Source organism: Littorina saxatilis, linkage group LG2 (assembly GCF_037325665.1).
Source record: "Littorina saxatilis isolate snail1 linkage group LG2, US_GU_Lsax_2.0, whole genome shotgun sequence".
In the NCBI taxonomy this organism is placed as follows: Eukaryota; Metazoa; Mollusca; class Gastropoda; order Littorinimorpha; family Littorinidae; genus Littorina; species Littorina saxatilis.
Genome location: NC_090246.1, coordinates 50,087,301 through 50,099,146, shown reverse-complemented (window position 1 = coordinate 50,099,146; position 11,846 = coordinate 50,087,301). Strand labels below are relative to the sequence as shown.

Below are 11,846 nucleotides of genomic sequence, written 5' to 3'. Positions count from 1 at the left end.
CACACACACACACACGACTTGTCTTAGTTTATTGCTCCCACCCACACACTCACACACACACACACACACACAAACACACACACACACACATATCAACACACACACACACACACGTACACACACAAACACACACTCACACGCACGCACACACACACACCCACACACACACACACACACACACGACGAGACTTGTCTTAGTTTATTGCCAAAAGCACAATTTAAGCTTTTAAATTATCGATTTTTTGTGTGGCCTGACATCAAGAAGGCAAGATGTTTGGACAAAATGAGCTGTCTAGGATGGGAAATTGACTGCCCCCTCTTCAAAAACACATGTTTTTGTCTCTCTGAATTCCGGGCTGTAATTGGTTTTCGCCGTTTTATCCCGGTTTTAGAGCCTGTTATGTCGTGCCTCGGAGGCGTATCTCTAAACTGAATTATTTGATTAAATTCATATGTGCCTTTTCAAGAATAAAAATAATATAGAGAGAAATCCACCCCTTTTTATCATTCAACTTCAAATCATGCTGTAAGCTAGTATTGGGATTCGCTTTATCTGTTGTTGAAGTCTGTTGTAAAGTACAATAATGAAACAACGACAGAAGGTGACGCTCTCATGTCCGTGAACATACAAACGACATGACCAATATTAGTTTTGTCATTCGAGTGAATCGGGTTTCTTGCTGATATTCTCAACATTTGTTGAATAAAACCTTGTCAAATGGAATGAAGAGAACAAGAAGAATAACTTGACGTGTATTTTCTGTTGAAGGAAATTCTTCCTCCAGTTTCCTGTCTTCTATAGGAGATTGTCATATAGTGACACGACACACAAGAAAGAGCTATGTGTGCATTTGGTAAGTTATTAGCTTGATGATGTTTGCAGAAGAGATGGAAACAGAATTAAAGTAAGTTTTTACATCCGTTTGAGTCTGCATATTTTGTACAATCAAATTTCAGTGAAAACGATCTTTTGTCACTGTTTTGTTTTTCGAATTATAGATATTCACAGAAACAAAGTCATTTACTCATGTTAGTCCAATCCTGTTATTGTGTTCGGTGCCATTGCCTTTTTACATTGTGTAGCCAAGTGCTAAACTGGCTACTAATTCGTTATAATGTTTTTATGTCATTCCTGTCTTGTGTAAGTTTTGCCCATCGCTTTATGTTTTGTGTAATGTCATTATCTGTTCTAAGTTAAATTTTGATATGCTCCGACACCTGGAGGTCGTAAACTCGCTCAGTTGGCTGTGTCCACAAGGGACCATAGTCTGTTTTCCTTTGACGTCAAGCCGTCCTCCCAGAGAGAGACGCCGGGGTACCTTGGGTCCCAGGTGGTCGTTATGCAATGTGCCGCCAGCCTGTCTGGGTATCGTTGGACTCGGCGTTTTGTCAAGTGGGTGTCATTTCTTTTGACAGGGTAGTTGAGAACTATCTCGGGGAGAGAGGACGTACTTGTTTTTACATTTAGTCAAGTTTTGACTAAATGTTTTAACATAGAGGGGGAATCGAGACGAGGGTCGTGGTGTATGTGTGTCTGTGTGTGTGTGTGTGTGTGTGTGTGTGTGTGTGTGTCTGTGTGTGTGTCTGTCTGTCTGTCTGTCTGTCTGTCTGTCTGTGCGTGTGTGTGTGTAGAGCGATTCAGACTAAACTACTGGACCGATCTTTATGACATTTTACATGAGAGTTCCTGGGAGTGATATCCCCGGATGTTTTTTTCTTTTTTTTGATAAATGTCTTTGATGACGTCATATCCGGCTTTTTGTAAAAGTTGAGGCGGCACTGTCACACCCTCATTTTTCAATCAAATTGATTGAAATTTTGGCCAAGCAATCTTCGACAAAGGCCGGACTTCGATATTGCATTTCAGCTTGGTGGCTTAAAAATTAATTAATGACTTTGGTCATTAAAAATCTGAAAATTGTAAAAAAAAAAAATTTTTTTTAAAACGATCCAAATTTACGTTCATCTTATTCTTCATTATTTCCTGATTCCAAAAACATATAAATATGTTATATTCGGATTAAAAACAAGCTCTGAAAATTAAAAATATAAAAATTATGATCAAAATTAAATTTTCGAAATCAATTTCAAAACACTTTCATCTTATTCCTTGTCGGTTCCTGATTACAAAAACATGTAGATATGATATGTTTGGATCAAAAACACGCTAAGAAAGTTAAAACGAAGAGAGGTACAGAAAAGCGTGCTATCCTTCTCAGCGCAACTACTACCCCGCTCTTCTTGTCAATTTCACTGCCTTTGCCACGAGCGATGGACTGACGATGCTACGAGTATACGGTCTTGCTGAAAAATTGCAGTGCGTTCAGTTTCATTCTGTGAGTTCGACAGCTTGACTAAATGTTGTATTTTCGCCTTACGCGACTTGTACTTTGTTATCATGGAGACATACTGATGTAGATTGCATTGTACTATTGGTGTGGCCTCCCGGCCTTCGGGCTGGGAGCTGGGTTTGTGAGGAGAAGAGAAGAAGAGAAAATAAAGAGAAATGTGAATCGACAGACATGGTTTTCCAGAGTTTCATGTTGCAGCAAGTGATTCGTCGGTCTTTGCCAGTGAACTCTTGTCTATCATTCTCTACATGTGAGTGAAAGTCCATTACGAGCGCAAGTGATGTTCGTTCAGTGCAAGACACTAAAGAGGCACCCACATGGTGTACTCCTGAACTTCGGGGTTTACTTCTACTAGGTGACTACATTCACCCAACTTATTGCATAAATACCTTTGATGACGTCATATCCGCTTTTTGTAAAAGTTGAGGCGGCACTGTCACACCCTCATTTTTCAATCAAATTGATTGAAATTTTGGCAAAGCAATCTTCGACGAAGGCCGAACTTTGGGATTGCATTTCAGCTTGGTGGCTTCAAAACTAATGAATGAGTTTGGTCATTAAAAATCGGAAACTTGTAATTAAAATAGTTTTTTTATTAAACGATCCAAAGTCAATTTCATCTTATTCTTCGTCATTTTTTGATTCCAAACACATATACATATGTTATATTTGGATTACAAACAAACTCTGAAAATTAAAAATATGAAACTTATGATTAAAATTAATTTTCCGAAATCGATTTAAAAACAATTTCATCTTATTCCTTGTCGGTCCCTGATTCCAAAAACATATAGATATGATGTGATTGGATTAAAAACAAACTCAGTACGCTAAAAAGAATAGAGATACAGAAAAGCGTGTTATCCTACTGAGCGCGACAACTACCGCACTATTCTGGCTTGTCGATTTCACTGCCTTTGCCACGAGCGGTGGACTGACGAAACTACGAGTATGCGGTCTTGGTGAAAAAAGCAGTTCAGTTTCATTCTGTGAGTTCGACAGCTTGACTAAATGTTGTTATTTCGCCTTACGCGACTTGTTTAAGATTTGTAATGAAATAATGACCGGAAATTATTGTTTTGCAGTGTTACTGCATGGTACTATAATTTAACATGTTGGAATGGTCGTATTTGTACTTGTGTCATACGTAACTTGAAACTGGGTCTCTACTTGTGTCATTCGTAACTTGAAACTGGATCTCCCGATCTTTTATGAGATCGTGTTTATTCAGCAGAGTGAAGATTGTAAACACACACACACACACACACACACACACACACACACACACACACACACACACATACACACACACACACACACACACACACACACACACACACACACACACACACGCACGCACACACGCTCGCACACGCACACTCATAAATAAAACCCTAAGCCGTTATCCAATAAAATAGACTAATGACGGTATTTTAGTCCAGCCCTCTGACTAAAAAAAAGGACCATTGTTGACGAAGGAGCCACCAGAAAGGCCAAGAGAATAAATGCAAAGGCCATTAGCTCTCTGAATCAGTAGTAGACTACGGTCCCAGACTATCGAATCACCGCAGATATAGCTCGGAGATATAATTTATTACCATGACTCACGTGAGCGCTTTTCTTCGGGTGATTTAATGACCGTACACATTTTTTCTGGCGAACAACAAATTAACCGTTGTGACTCACGTGATATTTTTTTCCCCTCGTACTTATATAAGTCTAGTGACCGAGTCATTCTGTTGAACTTAACTTCTGAATTGTTCTAACTTTTTGTCTTGATTTTTAAAAGAAATGTCCTTGCTTTTCTCACATTTCCAAAACTTTGCTCCAGTCCTGTCTAAAAGCGTAACACCGTTGTTCATACATACACCCACCCCCACACCCACACCCCACACACACACGCGCGCGCGCGCGCGCACGCACGCACACGCACACACACACTCTCTCCCCTCCCCCTCTCTCTCTCTCTCTCTCTCTCTCTCTCCCTGTCTCCCTGTCTCTTACACGCACAACTTTAACCCGTACGTGGGCTCGCAAGTCTCTGGCTGACTGACAAATCGAGTTTAAAGTGCCCTTAGGTCCAATTAGACTACGGGGACATTTATTGACAATACACAAGTCTGAGGACAGGGTCAGGTCGGCTTGTCTCGTCAAGGTGTCGAGATACGATTGACGATGAGGTGAAGATAAGGCAAGAAAATTGGTTGATTAAAATCAACATGGCCGAAGCAATGTTTTCATAAAAGAAGCGGTATTGTACGGGCACATGTTGAATTTGGGTTACATGTGTTGCAGAGTATTTGAAAATCCGTTGGCATAAAAACATGCAAAGAAGAGTGATAGGTCCCTGTTGTGAATATAGTCAAGTGCATAAATTGATTACTTATGTTTCACACTAGTTTTGCTGTTACAGCAGTCCCTCTCATGAACGGACACCCTTGGGCCAGTGCAAACCTGTCCGTACATTGCAGGTGGCCGGTCACGGGAGAGCCCCCCCCCCCATCACACACACTCAGGCACACTGACGGACTGAGTGAGTCTTTGCTACTGGTGAACGAGCTCTACTTGTCTTAAAACAATAAGGTCAAACTACTACAACTTATAACTGAAAGGAAAAAAACTGTCCTGTAAAAATGACGTTAAATCAACGGTGTCAGAAAAAGAGAGATAAAAGAAATCCTCAAATTCCTGAGGATATAGGCACCCCATGAAAGCAGCCACGAACATACTCACAGAGGCACACATGCTTGTGCAGATACTTTGCAAAAATATGAATTGAAAACCTGCATATATGGTAATTTCTTTTTTGTGTGTGTGGCTTTATTGAATACTTCAGGCAGTGACTTTTCCCTGTCCAGTTTTCTCTTTCGTCTCTCTTACCCCTCGGTAACCGACCCGCCACCCCCTTACCCTCCACTCCCTTTACCCAGCCCCGACAGCACACATTTGTAATCTGCAAGGCAGAGTACACATTTTCTAAAAGGAAGACTACTCCTCTTCAATTATATCCAGAGATCTTCCAGCTGTCTCCACCATAAGCCAAGTGGTCGAGTCTTATACCCCCTTTCCCCACAACCGTTCTAGGTCCCGTTCCCGTACCGACCAAGGAACGGTGCGGGCACGGGAGGGTTCGGGACAGAACCGCAATGAACGTAACTGATCGTCAACGGAACAGCTTTGAACGGTAGGGTCGGTAGGGACGGCTGAGTTTGGGCTGCATGTTCAAATATTTAGCCGTTCCCCTCCCGATCAGAATGAACGGTAATGGAACCTCAACCCATCGGTAACGGAACGCTTGGATCGTTAAAGGAACTTAAAACAACGGTAACGCAACGGTAGCGCTCTCACACACTGAGTTGTCAAGTTCAAGTTCAAGTTTTATAAGTCCATAACCCATGGGGGCATTTTGAACAATAAATACAATCAATACAATCATGATATATGTGTGATAAGGTGGAGTGGAAGGGGAAGGCCAGGAAGTATTTACATAAGACGCCGAGACAGAGGTTGATCTAACATGTCTTTATTAAAATACACCAGAAGGCAGTGTCTGCAGACACATGAAAAAGAAAGGAAAACAACATAAGAACATGACACAATGAAGCGCAAAGGAAATGTTCATAACGATAACAAATACTCAGCAGTTAAACTGAACTAAAAAGGAAGGGGAAGAAAGGAGAGACAAACCTAATTCCCTAAACAAACGATCACGGATATCGAAGCGTGACAGTGAACATTGTTAGCGGGTAAGTAGCGTTAGGGGCAAAACAACGAAACAGACGCTATGACGTCACTATACTGCCGATAAAAATGGCTAACACATAGTACTTGCACACCAATGCATCAATCACACGCTCATAACACATCATAGGCCTGATCAAACCTAGCAAATACAATAATACAAACAAGAACCAAACTCTACTTACAGTTCACTCTTCAATGCAGAATTAAACAAACGAAGTTATGGCGGGGCCGTTCAACAAATCGCCGGTCTCAAATCACTCAACACACACACAGACCGCCCAGGGTCTTGTCACCTTCGCGTCACGGGTCAGACTGACCGCCTCACGCTATCGGGGGCCGAATGCGCGCGCACAATACGAATTAACCAATCAGCATGTAAACATTCAACCAACCACGACACATGCATCCTAAGCACAAGTACAACAAAGACATACAGTGATACACACATGGTCGCCTCACGGGGAATAAACGGGACAGGGATTGGCAGAGAAAAGCAAAGACAGTGGCCGTGAAATCTCCACACGGCTACATCCCCCCCAACTCTTTAACAAACTGCGGCCTCGCAGATTCAACGCCCCAGGACGAGCTGAACGTGACATTACAACGCAATACAAACGTAGAAGGAACAAAACATCGACGAGTAACCAAAATTAGCATTGAACAATAAAAGTTGACATGCAAGTCACACAAACCATTTAAGCAAAATCAACCAAACCACATGAGCCAATGACTATAGATGCCAATATAAAACTCCAGTCTTGATTCAGATATAACAGTAGGAGAGAACCTTGATTGCTTCTCGGCGCACCAACTGTTTCTTTCTGTCTTAACACAAGTGTAGAAAGGTCATGGTCAGATCACCAGCTTAGGGAAGAAAGTTCTCCGGAGTGGACGCGGGGGTAGCCTAACGGGAGCGGGGGAACAGGGGAAAGGATTACACTCGGACTCACAAGGCTGCTCAGCGTCTGCTAGCTTCACAGGGGGTGGAACTGTCTCCTGACTTTGACTTCCAGCAGACACAAGATCCGTCTGGCTGGCCTGCTCTCGTAGAACTTGTCGGATGACTGCTAGCCTATGACCTACACAGTATGGCTCACTAGGCTGTCGCCATGACAACGGCTGCTTGCACACTGGACGCTTCGCTGGGCACCTGCTCTGGAGATGCCCGCTGCGGCCACAAATCCAGCAGCGTGGTTTCGAAGATGGTAGTAACTTCCCTGAGGCAACTTTGGGAACGGCAGGCACACGATGATTCATTTCGACTGACAGCTGTGTGGATTTCGCCGCCAGCGCACTGACTTCTACATGCATTTCGTTCAAAGCAGAACTTTCCTCTGCAGCAGCTTGCTTCACTAACTCAAAGTCCTCTCCCATCCATCTGAGAGCTTCCGCTCGCACTACAGCAAAAGATGCACCCTCACGCGTTCTAGCAAACTCCCTCAGATCCCGTCTCAACTCAGGCAAACAAAGTCCATTGATAAAATGACCTCGGAGGGTAATATCCTTAAGGGTATCAGGTTCCACAGCGTTAACCTTCATCTGGGTAGCCTGCAATGCGTGGGCATAGTCAAGAACGCTTTCCTCTCGACTCTGGTTGCGCTCATAGAACGCTGACATCTGTGCAACCACGCAGGTGTGATCTCCAAAAGTGTCTTGCAAGATGTTCAATACAAAGTTGGCAGTGGCGGTCTCCTGTGGGGGATGCAGATTTACCTCCCTCCTGGCTGGCCCAGCAAGTGACTGGATCAGCCATTCAGCAGTTTCGCCGCCCAGTGCCCCCAGGTTGAAGTGGGCAATGATGCGACGAGCCTCCGTAATGAAGTCGTCTAGTGAACAGCCATCTTCGCCGCTAGTGAAGAGGGGAAGCCTGGGAGGGGAAAACATTTGCCACTGCGGTCTAGGAGCCACGTCGACCGCCATCTTTGATACGCCGAGTACCTCCTACACTGCTTTCTGATGTTAATTATGGCGTCTCTACTTCCTGAACCCTGCTGCGCAGCGCCATTTGTGATAAGGTGGCGTGGAAGGGGAAGGCCAGGAAGTATTTACATAAGACGCCGAGACAGAGGTTGATCTAACATGTCTTTATTAAAATACACCAGAAGGCAGTGTCTGCAGACACATGAAAAAGAAAGGAAAACAACATAAGAACATGACACAATGAAGCGCAAAGGAAATGTTCATAACGATAACAAATACTCAGCAGTTAAACTGAACTAAAAAGGAAGGGGAAGAAAGGAGAGACAAACCTAATTCCCTAAACAAACGATCACGGATATCGAAGCGTGACAGTGAACATTGTTAGCGGGTAAGTAGCGTTAGGGGCAAAACAACGAAACAGACGCTATGACGTCACTATACTGCCGATAAAAATGGCTAACACATAGTACTTGCACACCAATGCATCAATCACACGCTCATAACACATCATAGGCCTGATCAAACCTAGCAAATACAATAATACAAACAAGAACCAAACTCTACTTACAGTTCACTCTTCAATGCAGAATTAAACAAACGAAGTTATGGCGGGGCCGTTCAACAAATCGCCGGTCTCAAATCACTCAACACACACACAGACCGCCCAGGGTCTTGTCACCTTCGCGTCACGGGTCAGACTGACCGCCTCACGCTATCGGGGGCCGAATGCGCGCGCACAATACGAATTAACCAATCAGCATGTAAACATTCAACCAACCACGACACATGCATCCTAAGCACAAGTACAACAAAGACATACAGTGATACACACATGGTCGCCTCACGGGGAATAAACGGGACAGGGATTGGCAGAGAAAAGCAAAGACAGTGGCCGTGAAATCTCCACACGGCTACATCTGCTAATATAGTAAATAAAAAAATTTAAAAAATAAAAAAATTATGAAAAAATGTTACAAATTCTATTAATAAAGTTCAAAATATTCTTTAGCAATTTCTTTTTCTCAGTAGCAAACAACTTTTTAAATTTAAGTGCATTAGGTTTTTTCCAATAGTAAGGTGGTAACAACTCAGCTCTTTCTTCTTTGAAAAAATCACAGGCAAATAAATAATGGAATTCATCACCTACACTACTCAAAAGAATTCAAGGGCCAGTGTCATTTTTGACATGGTTTGAACAAAAAGTGCAGACTGAAAAAAATGTGGGTTTTTTGCCAAATAAGCAACAAACAGTGTTGTTGCGCAATGTTCAAGACAACGTGTTTTTGAAAAGGGTTCAGATGAGCGTTTATTCAAAGTGCTACACGGGGCCACAGAAAAAACGCAAAATTGACGTGAAAATGCCAACTTTTCAAACGCGTCTAGCTGACGCAGCACACCTGCGCAGACTCAAAACTGCAATGCACGTGCAAGCCGTAGTTTTTGTGAGCAGACGTCAACCAGTTTTGCAGACCAACGGGTATTTAAGGCCACGTTTCTTGAGCATTTTTAACCATGCCCCCAAGACGCCGACTGAGTGATGCTGACAGAGGGAAGGCCGTGGCCTGGCTCCAGGAAGGCGTAGCAGTGCGGGAAGTTGGCAGGCCTCTGCAAGTGACACATTCTGTCATACAGAGGCTGATCATGAGAGACCGCTTCAACAACACCGGAAGTGTGCAAGAACCAAGGAGGGCTGGGCGCCCACGAATGACGACCAGGAGAGAAGACCGCTACGAGCCTACGTCATCGTGTCAGCCCTGCATAACAGAACCGCCACTGCAAACACGCTCAGGGGGCAACTGCGAACAGCCACCAACATCCTGGTCAGTGACCAAACTGTTCGCAACAGTCTGCACGAGGTGAACATGCGATCAAGGCGGCGAGCGGTACGACCTCCACTCACTAGGGCTCATCGTGCAGCTCGTCTGGCCTGGACCCGGCGTCATCTGGCCTGGACAAGGCAGCAGTGGTCCAGGGTGCTCTTCTCCGACGAGTCTCGCTACACGCTGTCCTTCAACGACGGCCGAATTCGCGTCTGGAGACGTCCTAGAGAGCGCTTCAGCAACGCTACCGTTCTGGAGAACGACAGACATGGTGGCGGCTCCCTGATGGTGTGGGGTGGATTCAGTCTTCACCACAGGACACCCCTACACCGTGTCCAAGGCAACCTGACTGGCATCGCGTACAGGGATGACATTCTGCGTCCCATAGCCATACCAGTCCTTCAGGCCATCGGACCAGGTGCCACACTGCAAGACGACAACGCGCCTGCGCATAGAGCTCGGCAGCAGCAGCAAGTTATCAGGATGGACTGGCCCTCCCGTTCGCCCGATCTGAACCCAATCGAGCACCTTTGGGATGTCCTGGGGCGACTGATTCGAGCGAATCCTCCTCCTCCATCAAACCTCAACGTCCTGTTCCACACTCTGCAGCAGGAGTGGCAGGCGATCCCTCAGAACACTCTTCAGACATTGGTCAGGTCCATGCGTCAGCGTTGCCTGGACTGCATCAATGCCAATGGAGGTCACACTCGTTATTGACTCTTGTGATTCCAATTGCTCTCTGTTCTGAATTTTGAAAATGGGGATATGTCCATTCAAATGAAGTTTTCTCGATGAATAATTCGTGTTTGTTTATGAAATTGTAACCGATCGAACAACAAGTGAATAAATTAAACTTCTGGTATATGTTATCTGTTGTGTGTCTTAATTGTTTTGAATGGTGAATGACCAACTGAGTGGCCCTTGAATTCTTTTGAGTAGTGTATGTCTTGTGATACACATTTGGTGCAAGTTCTTTCTGACCTCGGGATGTTAAGATAACGTTCTTTCTGTACAGGCAAATTGTTGTTTAATGTTCTAAACTTCATCATTGAAACACATTGCTGATATGGCAGGTGTGTGACATAGTCTTCACATGCAAAAATATCTTTAAACATTCGATAATTCCAAAACATATTTTTTGTTCCAATTTCTGTAAACCATTTATGGATATACTGGTCATACAAGCTTCTTTTTACTTTCTTTTTAAACCATGCGCTTGAGTATTGAACATTTTCTTGAAAAGTCCAAAGGCCAGAGAGACCAATTTCATTTAAGGTTTTTTCAATAAAACATAAATAATTAGATTCAATCATCTTGTTGATATACAATCTATGAGTAAAGCAATACACAATACTTGAAATTTTATTTTTATGAATAGGACTAATCAGTTTATACCAATAGCAAAGCATTCTACATTTCATATTAACATCTAGTGGATATCTTCCAAGTTCACCAAATATCATAGCATTTGGAGTTGATTTTTTTAGCTTGAAAACAATTTTATAAAAACGCAAATGAAGTTTAGTAGCAAGTTCACAGGAACCAAAACCCCATACTTCACCCCATGTCATACCCGCATTCCACACATCCGTTCTAGGTCCCGTTCCCTTACCGACCAAGGACGGCTGCCACTATGGTCAGACGCTGCTGAAAGATGCCAAAAAACGGCCGTTTGCGCAGCGTTCCATTGTTGTGGCAGCATTCCTTGGTTGGTACAGGAACGGGACAAAGAACGGTTGTGTGGAATGGGGGTATAACTTTTGACACCGACAAACTGAAGAATGAACAGATCTATGAGGTAACCGTCTCAATGGTCCAGACTCAGGAAACAAAGAGTATATATGGCCTGGGGCGATTGTAGCTTCCCTTCTTCGTGTCCGATAGACAAGGACAATAAATAGTAGAGCATAGTGCAATTTCATATTGGCATCTTCTCCACTGAAAACTATAACCCAAAGACTGAAGACCAAAGTGCTTTACCCCACTTCTGACCCGAATCACCCCCCTCCTG

The 11,846-nt window shown here is 43.7% G+C and overlaps 1 protein-coding gene across 1 annotated transcript in view; it reads right to left on the bottom strand.

The window, feature by feature from the left end:
* The window catches only part of LOC138953317 (RYamide receptor-like), a 32,314-nt gene that overhangs the window by 4,249 nt on the left and 16,219 nt on the right, over positions 1-11,846 (bottom strand). The window lies entirely within an intron of this gene.